The sequence below is a fragment of the Anopheles darlingi genome, chromosome 3, assembly GCF_943734745.1.
Source record: "Anopheles darlingi chromosome 3, idAnoDarlMG_H_01, whole genome shotgun sequence".
NCBI lineage: Eukaryota > Metazoa > Arthropoda > Insecta > Diptera > Culicidae > Anopheles > Anopheles darlingi.
In genome coordinates, this window is record NC_064875.1 from 16476467 (window position 1) to 16483966 (window position 7500).

General features: G+C 49.7%; 1 protein-coding gene across 5 annotated transcripts in view; it reads left to right on the forward strand.

The window, feature by feature from the left end:
• The window catches only part of LOC125953380 (uncharacterized), a 67289-nt gene that overhangs the window by 50080 nt on the left and 9709 nt on the right, over positions 1–7500 (forward strand). The gene's annotated exons all lie outside the window — the stretch shown is intronic.

Below are 7500 nucleotides of genomic sequence, written 5' to 3' on the forward strand. Positions count from 1 at the left end.
TTCCTCGAAGCAAGGATCTAACTCTCCAAAAAATGAAGGTTTTTGCAACCTCCTTTCGCTCCCACACACCGTATTTGCTACCGAAAAAGGGTAGACAGTCAGCCAGCGAGCCAGCCAGCATGCAACATGGTGGGGTATAGCGGCTTCTGCGGGATGTTGTGGTGGTGAGCGAGCAGCAGAGCACTAGAAGAAATTATGAACAAACAAGATGCCTACCACATCCCTTTCCTTCTCGGAGCTTCGTCCATTGTTTGTGCAAGGTAATGTCTGCAAACACAAGCGAGCAGCTGCTGCTGCCACTGCCGCTGTTGCTGCTTTACGTGGAAAGTGGTTGGTACCTCTTCTTAGTCGTAACAAACCGAAGCCAAAGTTCTTCATATCAAACGCGTCGAGTCGCGTTTGATGGTAACATGTTTTCTCGAGTTTTGTCATAAAGAAAGTTCGTCTGCTTCGCAACGATCGTTCTAGCATCGCCATTATCGTGTTTCACTTTGAAGCTCTCTTATCACGGTAGCGATATATTACGATTTAACGGTACTGTTATCCCCCTCGCCATGAAAAGAATTCCCGCGAACGAAAAGTACGCTATGGGAGGTCCTTAGTCTAAGGAATGGCTCCAGCGCAAAACGAGTATGCCGGTTGTCCGGTTGCCAAAATCAATTTGCAAATTGCAAAAGATGGAAAATAGAAATGACTCAAATCCATCACCCGGGGGGGTACTATCACCACGACCACCACCGGTCACGCTCGCATCAATACAAAAGTTCACTTTTATAGCCCCCTCTGTTGTTATTGGTTTCGACAACCGCTGGTGCTGCCTTGTCCTCGTTTTTGCTGCTACCTCGTCGCCGACACCATTTACATGTAGGTTTGCAACAAAACAACAAAATGTGCGTTCGAATGCCTCTTCCCTGCGTCTCGCTTGGTGGCGCGCGCGAAATCATCCGTGGTCCGGTCTGATCAGGTTGTAAAACCGTGCCTCCGCTTCGGCAGGTCTTTTAGGAGCTTCGAAGCTGTGTGACCTGCCACTATCGCGCTTTTATAGGTCCCCCTCTACGAGCGGGGGCCCTCGTCCTTTCCTTCCAAAAACACTGATCTTGTCCGGTTGTCCAAAACAAATGCGAAAGGGGGCAGGGAACACAGACGCGCAGGCATAGGGATGGCGAAAAGAGAGATATAGAAAGAGCTACGAGGTCTACTACGTACATATTTGCGCTGCGTTACATCAATCAAGTCAGGAAACGAATTTTCCCGGGAGCAAGAGGGATAATACATGGCGGCCGGCAATGGCCTGGCCGCGGCCGAGCATGCCGTCACTCGTAAACAACCGACTCGAACCCCTGTCCTCTCCCGGGCCGGCCGTGTTTGGTCGCAGCCGCTCGAGGTGCCAGATGATGCTAAGCAGCCGCCATCGATGTGTGGCCGCTCCGTGCGACGCTCGGTCACGGTAAGGCCCCCTGTTCGGTCTCTGGAGGTGCAGACAGGCAGGCAGGTAGTGTACGCGGACGAAAGTGCACAGAACGGGGACGCCGGCCATGGGCGGCCACACCTATAACGTGCCACAAACATCGATTATTTGTTGGCGTGGCGTGGTCGAGAGTCCTGATTTCCCCGCAATCTTTCTTTTTCCCCTTGACCTTCGATTCTGGTACAAAGCGATCAAGCATGACGCGACGCTTGAGAGAGAGAGGAAGCCAGAGACAGAGAGCGCCCGATTGTCAACGTAAATGGTGCGTTTAGCAAATCACGAACTTATTAACATTCTTGCCACTGGATGGCGAATCGAACGATCGGGAGGGAAGTCAAAATATATTTTTTTGAACCCAGCACAACCCAGTCAGTCTGCTTGCAACGGAAGTGGGGAAACACTTTCCTCTTCCGACGGCCCTACGGTGGCGGTGGTGGTGGTGTTGGACGTGGTAGCGGCAGCGGGAGCGGCTTTACGGTACGGTCTTGCAGCGGAAATGGAACGAGGAAACCGAATTATCATAACAAAACAGCTGGCCCGCTGCTCGCGAGCTTCTTCCTTCGTTTCGGTGGAACATCTTTTCGGTTGGAAACGAAATTCAATTCACTTGGCCGCGTCCCAACCTTGGCACGTGAGCAGCGGTAGGAGGGAGGGTCTACATTTATCGAACATTTTACTGGACTTTTCATGAATTTTTTATCACATTACCGCTTGTAGTACATACCTTTTGACGATCTTGTATTGACATAGGACGATGCTGTTACTGTTTCATGTTGCAAAAGGGAATTGTGTTTCATTTTCCTCTTCTGGGAATCGGCCTAAAGGCTTTGTGTTCATGTCGACTATACACTCAGTTTACTACATAACCAGTTTACTGCTACATTTAACTTATAATTCAATCCTTCTTACCTTTTATCCTTTTATTTGATTCAGAGTACTTTCGAAACATCGATTGATTCATTCGATATAATTCATATCATTTCAATCATTTGTAGCTTATACCGATTTTTTTTATTGCACTATCAAATCTGGCTAGTTATCAATTGTTTACTAGCAATATCTTTATCGCCTTCGGTTTAAACATGTGCACGGTTTTCCATTTTTCAAGATACGAAATGAGATACGTAATATATTCCCTGAACTCGTTCGATGTCAGTACATTTCTAATCCCTCTCATATATTCTAAAATATTTATTTGATTAGCTCGAAACCCATATGACTGCTTAACGGGCTAACCGATCTCCCGATTATCCTACCGGCGGGTCTCCACACGTGAGCGGAGCGAAAAGTACCGAGAGAGAAGGTGTGCACTCCCTCTTCCCCCCCGAAAAAAAAAACAAAAACAAACAGATAGAGAGAGCGATGAAGAGAGAAACAGAACGAGAGAGAGAGAGAGAGAGAGAGATGCGTGAAGTGAGGAGATAGAGATAAAATGTGCGCAAGACAACACACCGCACCAGCAGGGAGGAACCGCTCCGCACCAGGCATTAGAGTGGTTGTTCCCGTTCGTATCCGTTGCTTGTCCCTCATCGTCATCGTCAACGCCATCGTCGTCGTCGTCGTCGTCGTCATTCGGCGCCCTTTCTCCATCGTAACCGGCTCTCGTGCGCTCAGACCGGCTCGTCCTCTCTGCTGTTGGGGTTTGTTTGAGGATCGGGATCGGTAGGGGCGAACCTTTTTTCCACCGCCCCCCACAAAAACCCAACCAGTCTCGTGGTTGGCGGCGGCTGCTGCTGATTGCTGGCTGCTTCCAACCAGCCAACCAACCGAGTCAGTTGTCAGTTTTCCTCGAGCGCGCGGAAAAGCCGGACGCATCTCTCTTTTCGTGCTCTCGTGCTCGTGGTCCTGAGATTGGACGAGTGTTGTGTGCTGTGAAGGCCAAAACGCGAACCCCTCGAACGTTATTTGGGTGGGAATAACTGAAGTGCCACTCAATTAAATCGAACTCTAATACGTTCTCGCCCAGGTGACACCTACTGTAACCCCCTTTGGGGGTGGTGGGCGCATTTTGTCGTTTGTGTCCTGGGGAAGAGGGCCATAGAGCCTCGCTAGCAGCAGACAGACGTCTGTTTGTGGTGTGTGTGTGTGTGTGTGTCTGTGTGTGGTTCTGGCTCTAGATTGGAAACGTTTTTCCAATCTGACGTCAGTAGCGCTGTTCGTGATTATTGTTCCTAAATAGCATTCTCCCCAGAACCTCACTCAACACCCGGCGATTGGTTCTAATGTAGGAACCAAACGGTCAAACCCTAAATCGCTTCGGCAATCGGTTGACTTCGGATCGGAGGAGTTCCTGCTTGTCTTTCCGCGCTTCCAGCCGGACTGACCAAGGGCAGCGTGTTAGAGGAAAAATTATGTGTTATGGTGGGGGCGTTCTTCCGCTTCGAACCAACGTGTGTATTGTATGCATGATGTGACCGGGTCCGGGTTCTCTAGTAGAACTCTAGTACTGCTGCTGCTGCTGTGGCTGCAAAACGTGGCCAGCGCGCGCTATGACTGTTTGTTTACACATCTTTCAACATTAGCTTCGCCCCGAAAAGAAGCGAACGGACACGACGTGTTTTTGGAAATCCGATTTGCTTCCGCGGGTTTGCCTGCTACTCATCTTTTTTTTTGACCAGAAGCTGACGAGCGATGTGGGGGTGTTCGTTGCGATTGTTTTCACAATTGCTTAATGCTACTGTTGCCCGGCCGGCCCGCATGGCCACGCACGCACCCTGTCTGCTAGGCTGACGCTCTGGCCAGTGGCGAGATTTCTGTGTATTGCGGAGGGACGCAAGCGGATGAACGGTCTTTTTGCGCGCCCCAAACCAAACCGCGTGACCGCTGCACCGAGTATTATCACTCCCGTAGAACATGGACATGTGGACCACATGTGTTCCGACGTTGCCGCCGCAAACACACTGGCGCGGAATGATTGCGCGAGAGCCGCGCAACACCCTTTGCGAATCACGGTTATGACCCTGCAGTATGATTAAATTGTGTTTATTTCCTCATTACAGTGGTTGGCACGATTTTTTCGGCCGCAAACGAGAGAACGCGTACGGATGTGTGTGTGTGTGTGCGTGTGTGTGTGTGTGTGTGTGTGTGTGTGTGTCTACGGGATGATTATTGTTTTAATCATGTCCTGTCAGCTCTTATCAGGCTTGCTAAAAGTGTTTCAATTCTCTTTACCCTCTTCTAACGCCCCATAGCATACGAAAAGGGAAGACACGATGAGATAAGTTGAGCAGCCGAACATATTAAACACATTAACTGACGTTGATGTTCCGGAAATTACGGAATTGCCTTTCCGCTACAGCACTGCGCGGTGCTAAATGTTGCGTGGCTAAGCATTTACGACGCATTTGGCGTGCGTCGCCGTCAGCGATTTAATTTATCTCGATGCGGCTAAGAAGCCAGAGCGCTGCATGCACTACACGCTGATCATAGGCAATGGCGCTTGCAGCGAAAGTGTCGCCATCCAGGAGTGGAATGAAGAGCTACGCACTCACAGACACACACACAATAGGTGCAGTGCAAATGAAGGCATAATTGCGAAGGAAAGTGAAGCGCCACCGCCGCCTGGCTGTCACTAGCCTCCCGCCTGGACTTGCACTCTAGTGTGTGCAGCGACGAGGCACACACCGTTGAACCGGTTCAGCGCAATTAACATTAGACCGTTTGTGGATGGATGAGATGATGGAAGGGCCGCGACAGGAGAGCCAACGCAGCAGCGGCGACGCAGGAAGAGATGATTGAAAGTTGAATGCGCCAAAAGTAAATTGTTACCTCCGCCGTTTTCTTCGATAACCTTCGCCTGATACGCGATATCGCGATGTCATCGGTCTTGCCTTGCCGTTCGATGCAATAGAGAAAACACAATAACTAGTAATTGACGTTTAATCCACTTACCTGCTGACCTTCCTCTCCTCTAGACTGCTGATGCCCTATAGGGCCCAGCGAGTGTGAGTGCGTATGGGCAGTGTTGCACGAGTCGCTTCGAAAGACCGTGGAATCGCGTTGCCCGCTGTTGGTCGGTCGCTCGTTACGGTCCGGGATGCTGATCAGGAGAAACGCAAATGCAAATTTCTATTGCTGCTCGTTACCGGTCCAACAGATAGCGAGGGGAAGTGGTCTGTGCGACAATGGAACAATCGTCAGCGATCGTCAAATAGGATTGCATTCGATTGGAAATGCACTTCACAATGCGCATACCACATTTCCTTATGTTTAATCGCCGGTAAACGTCGACCTTCGGGTGCTAGTCGGTGGTGACTCCCTGGTCTATAACAATTACACCAAACGACCGATTTGACGAGCGGTCGTTGCGGAAGCTATACACCATAAATGATCATTGATCTAACATTCACTGTAGCGTGAGTATTCTGTTTGATCTGAGGCACTATGGCCAACGATACGGAGAGACAGTGTGTCCAGCAGCGATCACTACTCGATCGATGGTGATCGAGAGCGCAATGAAATCATGTTTATGCTGATAGACGAGCACCGCCTAGCTGGAACCGAGCTACTAGCATTTCCCTTCCTCGAATGCGTTGAAGCCCCACAACAAACTGTGAAAGTGTAACCGCGGGACATCCAGCGAGCATCGAGACACACCAGGGACGGGGGACGGCCACGCGTCATCTGTCGATATCCGATCGAGAAACCACAGCGTGCGCGCGCACGCCCCTGTCACGGGGTGCATGTCACCGGTAATTTCTCTTTTCGGTTGCGGTTTCGCTTTATGCCGATCCGTGTCATGCAAAACTCCCATTATCAACGCCCGAAAAACGCAATCGCGACGAGCCGTGAGGGGGTCGCCCTTTTATTGTGTGAACGCTGGCGTTGCAGTGATCGGATTTCATGCCCTGGATGGAAGCTTCTTTTCCCTAGAGCGGGCAAACCGTACCACACCGACCCACCGACCTAGCTTTCGGAAAGATCGGATCGCAAAACCGCAACAAAATTGCCACTTTTTTCCATGCGAATGAATACGACATTTACTGCACCTCCATCGCTCTCCCTCTGGGTTTCGTCAGAACGCGATTGGGTTACCGGCTCGGTGCGAAACCGAGCATGTTCTGGTCAGACGCAACCGCGCGCGGCTGATGGCGGCAATCCGATATCTGTCGTCTTTTCGTGGTTGACGAAAAATGGTTTCCATTGTTGGGTACATTGTGCCGCGTGCCGCAGTTACATACGAGAATCAGTCAAACGTCAGGGGGATATAGTGTCAGCAGTCCGTCAGCTTGTGTCTCGTCTTCTTTACAACCCATGTGATCACCTGTGTTGTGGTGGTCATCCCGCGTTCTAGTGGAGACCACGGAGCGACGAGCACATTACCTAACGTCGTTGCTTATACAATCGTCGCACCGAAACAGGAAAGCGTAGCCCGGGCTTACAGTCGCACACACCGGTCTCCAATAATTGGTAGATTATTTATGCCGATTACACTTCTTTCTCTCGCATTTGCGCATGGTGGTGGTCACTTGGGCTGCCACGTGTTGGCTTTCATAACTGGTTACCATGTTGCCAAGACTGAAACATGTGAATTCACACTGGCCACACGAGTGTGACACTGTCTCTTCCTTCCGATATCCATCTAGCAATTGAACAACGGAAAACGGAGGGGCCTGCTTGAAGCAATCGATTTTTCTTAGAACGTGGGCGTCGGGTTTTAAAATTCGGTTTCCATCATGCACGATCGTACGCAATGGATAATGTATAACGTGGCCATTCCGGAGCGTCCCACTACAGGCAACTGCAACAATTTCAAACAATATATTGTCTGTGCAACTTATTTTCTGTTTTATTTTTAAAGAATTTTTCGAGTTTTTTAAATATAGCAAAACATTTAATGAACAGGATACGAGCTATATAGACAGGACCTATTTAAATGTTGAATAACTTCGCTATTTTTCAGAGTGAGGTGCATACTTGTTTGCACTGTCACCAAACCGTCTATCCAAAGAGATGCTGCTTTGCAGAACGAATTTTTACGTTATACAGTCGATGCATGGAATCGAATGCATCATTTTATCGCTTTCATAAAG